This window comes from Leuresthes tenuis, unplaced genomic scaffold, assembly GCF_036924035.1.
Source record: "Leuresthes tenuis unplaced genomic scaffold, fLeuTen1.0.hap1 SCAF_19, whole genome shotgun sequence".
Taxonomy (NCBI): Eukaryota; Metazoa; Chordata; class Actinopteri; order Atheriniformes; family Atherinopsidae; genus Leuresthes; species Leuresthes tenuis.
The window spans coordinates 19,347,072-19,361,041 of NW_027325373.1; positions in this window are offsets into that span (position 1 = coordinate 19,347,072).

The following is a 13,970-nucleotide window of genomic DNA, read 5'->3' on the forward strand; positions in this document are numbered from 1 at the left end:
AGAGCTTTGAGATAAATCCTTATTAATAAGGCACATGCCAACATGCTTGGCAGTGTTACCATATTTCTAATCTCCACTCAGTCTTGCCTGCAGAAACAGCTAGCTTCATCAATCTTTCCACCCAAACTGTCTTTAACGCGATTCATTTATCAAGGAAAGTTGAAACACTATGTCAGGCTTTGTTTTCAGTAACTGGTTTGATCCGTATGGGGAGAAAAAACTGCAATAATTCGAGAACATGTCCGCCGACTTGTGTGGAAGGGCTGCTGTCGTGCTGCATGACCCACTTTCTCCTGAGAATCAGTTCAGACAGATGTGCTGACATTTTCCTTGAGAATTCACTGCATTGAACACAATGAAAATTTGACTAACTCACACTGAGGAGGAGGCAGGAATATAATTAGCAGACTTTCATATGAAGTCAGTAGTATTTAGCATCTGCGACCAAGAATGTTTGAGCAAAATCTTCAGAGCTTTTCTGCTTGCAGACTAAACGCAGCACATTTACTGAACACATGCTGGCCTTTAAATAATGCTTTTCATTCATTTCAGCCCCAGTAAAGGTGTCATACAGTTGAAATACAGTATTTCTAGACACACTTTAATCCGCAGTAGCTGTTGTTCTCATGCAGCATTTTACAGTTCTTTAAGTACAAGATACTTCAGTCACAAATAATATGAAGGACTGCGAAACATTATATAAATAATCACTAATCAGTTTGGTAACCCCCTGATGTCTGGGGGCTCAACAATGGAGGCAGCAATCCAACATCTCATCAAGATGAAAGCATATAAAACGAGTGCGAGTGGCAGTCGGTGACCTCACATATACTTATGATCCCGCTGGAGAGGTTTATAACCTATCAGCATGGTGAGTGATTCCCATCTGATGGACCCCTGTTTCCCAGATTAACAGCAGAGTTTATTTAGTTAATCACTGATGATTTGATCAAATTCAGAGATTTAATTCTATTGTCCGAGGCAAAATTCTGAATGCCATGACATAAAAGGTTTGTGGCCAGATGTCTGACCTCTGATTAAAAGTCAAGAAAGCTGACAGCCATATTAAACTGAACTATTTAATCAGAGGTCATACTAAGACAATCTCTTTTGTTTTGTATGAAGTGGTTGTCCTTCCTCTTGGTCTATTTGAAGGGCCCTTGTAATCCTTACATTACCAGTGTGTCGTCTTTCCTTCGATTTACATGAAGGGTATTAAAGCAAAACACATTTCATTAGATCACTGCAAATGTACGTCAAGTTGGACCCGAGCCTAAGAGGATTGTGTTTGGAGTATATATGTCGAACCTCACATATGACCTGTTCAAGCTGCTTCACTGCAGTCCAACATACTGCCCAGATCAAAAGCCCAACTTCTTGACCTCATCAAGTTGCCATCTGTCTTTTTTTTTGGTATTTAGGGTTTAAAGGATCTTAAATCCCATGAATGTTTACATTCATTAATGTACAGTTCAAGTAATATTGTTCACTAGAATTTGTTAGATCACTGTAATCCTGATTTAAAAGCCTATAACTTATTTATAGAACCAATTGGACATATATGGATATATACTGTGTGTCAGAGGTGCAAAACACAAGATTGGACAAAAATATATATATATATAAAACACATAAACACAATTACATTAAAAAAGACAACTGTACATATTTCATTATCAGTTTTCTTTCATTTTCTTCAATAAAAACAAAACCCACTCTTTCATTTGATCATACCTTATTCTTATGTAGGACATGGGAATAGAGAATTTAATTATATTCCCTCATAACTTTGTCTATTTTGTAAATAGTTTCAATTTACATCAATAGACGCAACTCTTGAGAAAAAGTTGTTACAGTGGTGTCTGTCTGAGAATACAATGACCAAAATTGAAATCTTTAATTCCATTCCCTCTTACTTCTACACCATGTGCCAACACAACTGACTGCAGCTATCTAAATATGACTTCCACTCAAGTTGATTATCTTGTTGTTGACATTGCAGCCTCACCATAAATGACACTCGATGCTACTGCTTCTGTGAGACGGAGTTAAAGAATGTAATCAATCAAATTTGGCTAGCTCCTTGGTATGAACACATTCGACTAATTTCAGTGGAAAGGAAGTGAGATCCCACTATTTTAGAAGAACTTCAGCTAGCCTGGAAAGATGTTTTTTTTGTTGTTTTTTTTCAAAATGTACCAAAAAGCCTTCTGTAAAGCTAGTGCCATTTATAACAGGAGTACCTCACTAACTGAACAGAACAGATTCTTTTCTGGACCGTAGCCAGGTGGTTACAGCCACAGTTATGTTGAGCCTTTGTCTTCTGTTTGCCGTCGTCTATAAATTGCAATGGCGTTATGAGCTTTTTTTTGTTTTCTTTAAAGAAACGTATCAGTCAGAGAAAACATCCTTCACTGCCAGTTGTTGGATCACAAGGTGTACCTTGTAATTTGTATTTGAACTGCTTTCCTCCCACACACCTCAATTTTGACAGTTGCTTTATCTGAACTATCCACATGTCATTTTGACAGGTGCATTTGTTGGTTGGCCACATGTCAAGAGGCATTTAAGATTGCTACATCCAACTTTCCCCTTATTTCCAAAGTTCTTTAAAGAGTGGCTGCAGAGTTCAAGCATGAGACCATTTGCACAGAAATGGCTTGTTTGAGGAGTTTCAGTCAAGATTCAGAAAACACAAAAACGACTGCTAGAAGTTCCTAATGATCTTTTCTCAGCCTCTAACAATGGACTTGGTGTCTATACTTGTCCTTTAAAATCTCACAGCAGCATTCAGTATTATTAGTCACAACCTTCTTCAAGTCATATTCATCACATTCCAGTTTGTGTTAATGATGAGCGTTTGGTGTGTGGAATTCAGCAGGTTTTTGACAAATGCTTTTCGCTTTACTGTGCATGCTCCTTTGGGCAACACTTTCAGGAGAAACCACAGGTTTACACTCAGTGGGTCTACACGATGAGATTAACTCGATTACAGCTATAGTTGGGTTATGCTCCTTATCTGAGCAAGGGTAACTATCCTTGGATATATGGCGGTGAATGAATCGAATCACTGGCACAAAGCATGTCATACCCCAGGACGATAGGTGGCGCTGTACCCAATTGAACTATCGCTAATAGAGCCACTCCCGATTGACCTCTTCACCAACAACTAAACTCAGGCATTCGAGAAAGATGGCGAATGAAGAGCAAGATGAAGCTATATCCCTCTACATTTAGTTTATGGTGAGCATGGCTATGGCACAAATACAATGCACAACGGCGCATTCTCCATCACGTTGTTTATTTCTTTCCGACGGCGGCGACAACAACAGTATTGTCTGATTCTGGGAAAAAGTCTTGAGCATACGCAGAACGCTCGATCCAATCCACTGTCTTCTACATGCACGTTCAGTGTACATCTGGACTAAATTATCTCAAGGTCTTAATCCGATCACAAGTAACCCGATCCAATCTGTTTATTTGTCAGATTAAGGTGTCTACATGAACTGAATAACTTAGTCTTATTGTAATTTAGCCATTAATCCGATCTGATGGCACTCATGTAACCCCACTGATATTTGTGCAGATGATACCCAGCTATATATGTTTTTCTTCAAGTTCTGGAAGCTGTTGGTTGAAATGGACGTATAGTTCCATTTCTTTCAAACAGAGCACTTCACTTTCAGACTGCAGGCGTACAATATGCTGACTGTACAGTATTTATGGAGTTTTAGCTGTACTTTTAAATTAAATGGACAAAAACTAGTTAAGTATCTTAATAGGTAACAGAGTCTAGTACTAGCTTCTTTTAGACATAATCTGAACAACAGCTGGTAAACATTAGAACATATGGTTGTATTTATTATATTTAGCTTTGTTTGTACTCTAGTTTCTATGTTTGCCTACAAGGACTTTGTACTTACTGTGCACAATAGCGACTTTTTTTTTCTTTTTGCCCATTTTGCCCTTTATTATAGCCACTGTACCTGCACATGCCCCCCCTCTCTCCGATGTGATGATGGTTTTAACTCTGCAGCTCTGACCGCAGTGATATAACACCCCGGCACGAAACGGGAGCACACAGGCTCTGATGGGGATTATGGCTCATTCTTCAGAGCATTGGGTTTATTTTAAGGTCTGCTGGGATAAAACAGGATTAGCCTCACAATGAATCTGCGAGCATTCAAACCCAGAGGTCAGCTACTCCGTGACCTTTAACATTTGAAATGTTTGTTAATCCCCATCTGTGTTGTGATGGCTAAACATGGATCTGATGAGCTGTCATTCCAGAGAGGTGGCCATTTTTGATAAGCGTTAGGCTATTTTAGAGGGTCACTGAAGTGGTGACAGGTCTCATTTATCAGCGCTATTTCTCCAGTGCAGCAGCTACCGGAGCAGAATTTAAACTGTGCTGGGTGCTGATTAACTTCACTTCTGAAGTGAATAGAAAACAAAAGTAAGAGTCTCCAGCCACACTGGCTGTATTTCTGCAGCTCCTCTGAGTAGTGCCACTGTTTTGGGTAATTGAGCACTGTTACTTAAGGAAGTCGAGGTTAATCAGTAATAGGTGTTGCTAATTTGTGTGAATGCATACATTTCTTATACCTAAGTCCACACAATACACCAGGTTTTAGCTCTGTTTAATGATCTGTTTTGTGCCTGGATATTTTGTTTGGAAGCACGTATCACCAGTTTCCCGACAGCTGCCCTCAGTGACTTTCAAGAGAGCTTGTTGGTATACTCAAGTGTGAGTGTGATGTTAGGTGAGTTGTTTTGCAAGGTTTTTGTCATAAACCTAAGTATTGGACACGGTTTTAAACATTTTAAAGGCCAGTATCAATATAACTCACCTTGAGGGAATGTCTGAGGCAAGCTATTGTTGGCAATACATCTTGTCCTTTTGGATCTTAATGGCAAATCAAATTTTGAGCCACAGCCTTTTTTAAATTAAATTGTGATATGCTATGACTTTTCCTCATTTCAATACTTTCACCATTAAGCAGTGCCTCAATGCCTTCCAGTCACTGAATCGACCATGAACTCCTCTGTATACCAAAGTATCCTAGATTAAAATGTGAAGCCATCTGTGATCCCATGCAGATCTATAGATCTACAACAGAATGACTGCAAAAGAAAAGCATTAAGGCGTTGCAATGGTCCAGTCAAAGACCCCAACCCAACTGAAATACTGTAGCGGGACTTTAAAAGACCTTAATTTGTGCACTACCACAAATGTTTGTTGTAACAAAAGTTTGTTGAAACATTGAACCCAACCGTCAACAGATTGACACAGGTTTTAGGATACATCTTCTGGGAACCACGAATATCTGTAAGGTGGTGTCTGGGAAAAAGTTGGCAATAAAAAAAAGGGGGATTCCCCCTTTAAAACCCATGAAAGTCTTCTCAAAATCTCAGGTTGGTCCACCCAACGAAAATGAAAATGAAATTTTCCATTGCAGTCTGTAATCACTGATGAGCATCTCTGATAAGTGGAAGGCTTTGGCATGCATGCATGCATGACGTGCACGCCAGTGGAGAAACACTGCTTTGTGAAAATGTAGGGTGAAAGACAAAAGTATGCGATATGTGAGACACGTTTGGCGATAACCATGAGCAGAGAATGCAGTGAAGAAAACTAGCGTTCTGTCTGCTGAAACTCTATCTTTCAGCATCGATATTCATGTTCACACACAAGTCATGTTCATGTTTTCTTTAAAGCTGCTCAAACCACAGTTTTCTTATGCTGGCCTTGCCCTTGTTAAAGTGTACCATTACAAAGGAGAAAAAAATTCTTCCTCACTCCCAGCCACGTAACTTTATCTGCTCAGTAACACAAGGTTACATCAAAATGAGAATTTCAATAATCTCTGCCTACCAGTTCGTGAGGTGAAAGCTGAAATTATTAAAGAGATATATCATTCTCTTTTACTTCTCAAGGAGAGAAGACTGTCAGACTCAAAGACAAGTCGTTTTAAGCAAAGACAGAGGGCAAGCACCAAATTGATATCAAATACTGCACGATGATATCCTGAGTCATTTATTATCTGGGTAAATAAAGCAGTCTGTAATCTCTCGTCTGTTGAAACCTCTTACAGTTCAATCATCCACTGCCGCTGACTCAACCTAGTTTATTTGTTTAGTGCGCCTTTCTTACACCTTAAGCCCAAATAGCAACTGCAATCTGTTTAAGATATTTGTGAGTTTAAAGCATTTGTGAGTCCAAGAAGATGAATCTTACAGACTTCTTACAGACACAGCACCCTTTAAAACGACCCCTTATTCAACATAATTTTAATTCAACATAAACCCATTTTTCATGTTGTTAATGACTTTGTCGATCCTTGGAATTTCCTCTAGTATGAACTGTCAGTCGTATTTTGAAAATTTTGACGTAATTTCATGGGATACTGCTTGTTGAGGATGTGTCATGTACATAAGGGCATATATATATTTTTTCTGCCTATAAACTGCTTATTTTTGTTTCAAATTCTTGCAAAACGGATATAAAAAAGTAAGCTATGTGTAATCGGGCCACTGGAATTGACCTCACAATCTGTCCGTAAACATGCATTGGCAGTTAGCATTTAATTCAAACGCTTTGGATTGCTATAAAATACATAGTTCCAAAAATCATCATCATTTATTGGCTGTAAGTGACTAATATTTATCATTATTAACTTGACTGTAACACCTTTTTTTAATCCCTTACATCTAATTTACATCTATTCTAATGGCATTGCCATATGCCTCAGCTGCACTTTGTGTTTATAGTTTCCTAGAAAAAGTTAACACCTGTCTTTTTATGCATGTTAACATTAGAGCTGCTGTCTTGAGTTGTTTCAACTGTTAATATCTGCATATAACTGCTTTATCAGCTAACTTTTGGAATATAAATCCGAAGATCACTGACAGTATGAAGTGAAGGTAATTAATTTCTTTTATGGTCTTGGGAGCAGCTTTGAAGGGGAAACAAGCTGAGGAGGGGGGAAAATTATAATAAAAATACCACTGACTTTGACACTCTTGTTAATATCTTACTGTAAAAACATCTTTTTTTGCATCTTTTTTTCTAAAAAGCAGACTTTTGCTGCTTTTACTGTTTTGCTGTAAAGTGATTGGCTTGTTAGGAAATTCATAAATTAATCCGTAATCGTCATGAATTATTATGTTGCCTCCTCAGACACAGCAGCAGCACTTTGACTTCCATCTCTACACTTCACTAATCAGAGCTGATGTCATCGTGGCTGGGTGAACCCTGCCTTGTTAATAATTGAGAGACCAACATTGCACATTAGCAATTTATTTAAAACGCCCTAACATTTAGCTTTGAACACAGTCGTTTAGATTTGCATCCTGCTTGGTCTAGAAACTCAGAATTTAAACACGCCTGAAAAAGGCCTCCTAAAACCTGATGATTTTCTGAAAAACACAATATTGTCCACTAAAATCTCTATTTCTCAGAAAGAATCTCTTAATGCCCTCCTATACCACTCTGTAAAGCAACTTTTTCTGTAACCAAACTGTATCTTATTAACCATTTGTGGAAGTGAGCCTACCTGAGCCATTTCTAAAACGCAGTGAAGGTATGTAATACTGAAATGGAAACACTTTTTCCATTTCTTTTAAGTCAGTGATAACATTTAAAAGGTATATAAAGATAATTATGTCTTGGAAATGATAAGCATACAAATGACTCTCCAGGTCTAAAAGGGCAATGCACACAGTAGATGCATTCGTTCTAAATGCTTTAATGCATTTCTTATGTCTAAGTAAAGCTGAAAAATAATTTCTTGCTATCATTGTAAGAGAGGGTTTTAACCTTTGCCATTTATGCCCTGAAATGGTCTGAAAAACAATTATATTTGATTTACAAAAGTGTCCTGAAACTCTGTTTTCCATCTTGATAGTTTTTTGGTATAAAATACGTTTATCTACTCACCAATAACAGTTTGGTGAAAGTAGGTGTCCTTCCATTTAGATCCATGCATATCCATATAACGAGAATGAATGGGGCAATACAGCCTCTAAATAAGGCATTATCTGTCTTTATTTCACCAATACTTTGAGACGTTGAATGAACGCGGACTATTTATTTATTTATTTTTATTATTGTTGTTGTTATTGGGGGCTTATCGGGGGCTTTCTATACACGCGGCTAGTGGGATGACGTCATCGACGCGCGCCGCTGCAGCACAGTTTATTTACTCCGTGGTCTCTGACGGTCGGCTATCTTCACACGGAGTTGCTACTGCTAGTTTTGTGCAACATAGCAGAATATTTATCAGATTTTGACGACGTGGACGACGACTTTGAGTAGGATGGATGTCCTTACCGTTTTGAGCCAGAGTATATGGCTGAAGTGCTCCTGGGAAGGAGGATGCAGAAGCAGAGACTCATACGCACTGTATATGTCTACACGTATCACCCAACTGTTATCAGTGAGTAGATGAACGTATTTTATTCCAGAAAGAAGGTCCAAGTTAAAAAAAACTTACACTTTAAGTTGGAGTCCACAGGAGGCATACCTACAAAGATTAGCAACAAATCCCCACCCGCATTCAGGTAGACATGCTAAAATATTGCTCTACTGTTTTGCTGTTGTAGAATTGTATTTTTTTTTTATTCTTTCAGAGCCTGTCATTCCTTTGGAATCAGGTTTTATAACCTTGCAAATGTTTGTCTCTGCTTTAATTTAAATGACTGAGTTAGGTGAGGCCCTACGTGAGTCCTCATACATGCGGTGGTTAACTGGGATTTGATGTAGAGATAAACTTGATCTCTTGGTCAAGTTCTAAATTTGAGGAAACTATTTTTTTCTCCTTGATTTCTAAAAATATTTGTAATGTGGATTTAATGTCTGTTTGGTATCCTAAGCGTTCCTCTGTATCTAAAAGTGGGTTTATTACATCTCTGTGCTTAGCGCTATGACATGGATAGTTTTAAAGTAATTCAACCTCTTCCAGAAACCTAACCTTTTTTTAAAAAAGTTTTTATTAGTGCTTCACTATTTAGGATCTCAGTGTTACAACTGATCGCACAATGCATTTTCCCAACAAACCAAAAAACTGTTGCACTGACCCCTCTCCTGAAGTCTAAGAACGTGCAGTCAAAAAAACTGTTGCACTGACCCCTCTCCTGAAGTCTAAGAACGTGCAGTCACCTCTGTTGTCACGTTACGTGATTGCAGTCAAGACAGACAGAATGTCTTCATATCTACCAGACATCATAAATTGCTCTGGCAACAGTCAGTATAATGCACTTGATTATTGATCAACAGTCTTGAATGTATACAGTGTGCGCATTTGTTCACGGGATCCATAGCACGAGTTGACTTGGCAGCATGTGACTGGACACAAAAATCACCATTCATTTGAAACATGCTGTATGTGTAGAGATAAAAGGGATGAGACAGCTGCACGCTTACATGATGATTCCCAGTTTGTCGTAGCTCCAGTCCAAAGGAGGCTGTGTATGTGGGACTGGGTTATGTACCCTGGTGATAGATGTGTAACTGAGGAGCAATCTGATATTCTCAGACAGTTGACACTGTAAATGCCTTCAGTCGAAGCTAAACTCTTTATGTAAAGGTTATGAGCTTCATTCTAGGAAGCACACAGACTGAATAATCGTCAACGTGACTCTTTGTTCATTAGTCCACGTTCTAGATTTTTGATAGTTTCCGTGTGGTTGTTAATCGGAATTAAGATAACACAGTAATGTAGCTTACTGGAATATATAACCATGAACAACTGTAGATTCACACGGTGACTGTATCTTATCTAAAAAAAAAAAACTTGACAATGGAACTATTTATGCTTTAAGTCAGTCATGAAATGTCATTGAAACATCAAAGCAAAGCAATGAGAAAAAAGAGATTTTATTTTAGATTTACCAAAATTGAAATCAAGTTAAGAATAACAGAAAACTGCTCCTTTTTTATGAAGTTGTGGCTGAATGAGATGGGAATGATTTAGCAGTATTTCAAGTGTGAAATGTATGTCCCTGATCATGACAAGCTTGTTAATCTTTTGTAGGGGGTCGATTGATGGACTTTGGTCCTTAATTACTTCCCTCTTTCCAAGAGTTGCCCATCAAGGCTTCAGATATAATTGTTAATTATTAACAGAGTGCAGTGCAAGGCGACAGCCTCTGCTCCCACTATCAGAGCTTTAAAGATAAACTGTCTGAACCCGCTGCCTTATCTTAAAAGCTCATCTTTTATAGCTCTGTAACCGGTGTGGCTACATTACAGTCTGTGCAGCTGACCTAAAAGAGGAAGAATTCTTCCTCCTAAGAGGGAAAGCAAAAAAAGAAACATGACTATTTTTAGCTTTATTAGAATTATGACTTACATTCGTGGGCACTAGCAAGAATGAGACAGAGCTTTTTTTCTCTATCATGTAACTTTAATTACTTCAAGCAAGATGACATGTAAGCTGAAGGACTTTTATCATTTCCAGACGAATCTGCATTTGTCCTCATGTAAACTCATAGCTTTTGCAGATCTGTGATTGAATATATTCTACGGATTATGATATTAATCACAGATATAGGATACCATTTAAACCCACCATTCCCCTCTGATGTAAAACAATCAGAGCCTGTAATGAAAGCAGATGAATGGATGAATGTTTTAACATGAAAAGCTACATTTTTTAAACATACTTTAAATGAACTACATTGAACTTCTTGATCCAAACTGACTCCCTGGCCACCAGAAATGACGGCAGGTGCAGTTTACTCATAACACTGTGCACTCTTTCACTCTTACGCAACTTGTATTGCCACATGTAAGAGGGCGAAAGTCACAAAGCATGCACTCCTGACTGGGAGCAGTATTGTAGCTGTAGAAATGTAGTGGATTGCTTGAAATATCTATCTCTTTATGCATGTATATACATACATGCATAGATGATAGATACACCCACACATACATGCATGTGTGTATGCATGTATGTGCGTACGTCTGTATGTAGATATATATTAATATATTTGTGTGTATATACCGATGTATCAACGTACATATTCGTGCATATACATTTGTATATATGCATGAATGTATGTATCTAGCTATCATGTTTGCATGTGTGAGTGTATCAATGTATGCACTCACACATACATATGTATACACATGTATGAAATATGCACGTATGGCTATGTATGGATTTATGTAATCATGTATGTACGGATGAATGTAGGTATGTATGCATGCACATATGTATGTATGAATTCATGTACATATGAATGTATGTATGTATTTATGTGTGTAGGTTTGTATGGATGTACATATGGATGTATATAGGTATGTACGTACGGATGAATGTAGATATATACATACGAATGAAAGTAGGTATGTATGTATGCAAATACATATGCATGTATGTATACATATTTATGAATTTACGTATGTATATACGTACGTACGGATGAACGTTGGTATATGTATGCAAACATGTATGTATGTACATATACACTTATGTATGTATGAATGGATGTATGTATGTAAGTATGTACGTACGGATGTAATGCAGGTATGTATTTATGGATGTACATGTGTATTTATGCATATACGTAGATCTGTATGTATTTATGGATGTACATATGCACTTATGTATGTATGTATTTAGGTATATATGCGTGAATGTATTTGTGTATATCTGTATGTATGTATGTACGTATATATGCATGAATGTATGTATGTACATATTTGTGTATATATGCATGAATGTATGCATGTATGTGGATATGCAGTATGTATGTATGTATATACGTAAATATGCGTGAGTGTTTATATGTATGTATATATGTATGAATGTACGTATGTATATATGCACGAATGTATGCATGAATGTATGTATATATATGCATGTATGTATATGTATATATATATATATGCATGTATGTATATATTTGTACATATATGTGTGAATGTATGTATATGTGTACGTATATGCATGAATGTACGTATGTATGCATATATACTTGACTATGTATATATATATTTGAATGTATGTATATATGTACGTACATATATACATACATATATATGTATATATACATATATATATTCATAAATGTGTATGTGTATGTATGCATGTATATATGCGGGAATTTATGTACGTGTATATGTGAATGTATGTACGTATATACGTGTTAATGTACGTATTTACATTTATATGCGTGAATGTACGTACATATGCGAGTGTACGTATGTATGTTTATTTGCGTAAATGTATGTATGAATACATGAGTGTATGTACGTATGTATGCATGAACATGGGTATGTATGTATGTATTTAAGCATGAATGCATTTTGAATGAATGCAATGTATGTTCGTATGTATGTATGTATGTATGTATGCATGTATATACATATGTACATATGTTTTTACATATTTATTTATGTATGGATGTATGTATTTTTGGATGTACATTTTTTATGGATGCAAATATACGTATGCATGTATGTATCTACCATCTATGCATGTATGTACATACAGATTAGTTATGTATGTATATATGCATATATTTAAGGATGCACATATGTATGTTCGCATCAATGCATGAACATGTGTATGTACCTGTGTATGTATGTATGTATATATTCCTGAATTTATGTATGTATGTATGTATGCATACATGAATGAATGAATTTATGTATGCGTGAATGTACTTATGTGTGTTTGTATGCATGTATATACGTATGTACATATATATGTTTATACATTCATGTATGTATGTATGAATATATGCATATATGTACAAATGTACATCAATGTATGATCGTATGTATGTGGACATGTGTGTATGTATGCAGATATTTATGGATACACATAGGTATTTGTGCAAGTACATATGTATGTATGTATGTACCTATGTATGAATGTAGGTATGTGTGTATGCATGTTTGTACATATCTCTCATCTATGCATATATGTACGGCTGAATGTAGGTATGTATACACACATGTATGTATTTATTTATGGCTGCACATATGTATGTATTTACGTACATGTATATATACATACATACATAGATACATACATATATAAAGACATACATAAATATATAAATAAATACATACGTGTATGTTTACATGCATGTATACATACACATACATACATAAACATGTATGTATGTTTATGTACTTTTATGTATGTGTACATATAAATATATTTTCTTTGTGTAATATTGTTTGTTCATGTGTTTATGTATTATTGCTTATAAATATATATGTATACAAGTCGAAGTATGCATTTAATATGTATTAATTTAACTGTATGTATGCATATGTACCGTGTACATGTATGGGTGTATACGTGGGTATGTATGTAAGCAAATATGTACTTTTGTGGGTGGGAGGGGTGTATAAATTTGTGTATGTCATTATGTGTTTGTAAATATAAATATGCTTATATGGTTAATTGTATGTTTATGTTATACATACGGTGGCCCAGAAGGATTTATGTTTTGTACTGCGTTGATGCCTCTGGGCCACCGAACATGTCAGGATGTGCATATCCCTGTAAATAAGTTACAGTTTAACTAAGTAATTCTGTTTTATCAGCATTAGAATATTTCCCTGGAATTTGTTAAATGTCTGAGATAATTCATGGTAACTTTCCACCACTCAAGCTGATGCACAGAATCTGATCAAAAAAAAATTCCAGGTTGACACTTTGTTGTAGGTTTGAGTCTCTCGTTTCATTACTGACATTGCGTTCTTGTTCTGTTGCAAATCAGGTATGACAGTCACGTCCACAGTGTGCATCTGTCACACATTCAGTTCAGTATGTCTCACAACATGTGGGAAAGGCCTCTAGCTGTCTGTCAGAAAACTGGTTTGCACACCAGTGAATATCTGTGAAACTCCACCATGCTGGTGCCAACAGTCAAAATTGTATAATGGTCCAAATCCAAGGAAGCATAATGAAACGATCGTTGTTCAGTAAGGAGATTAAGTTTAATCC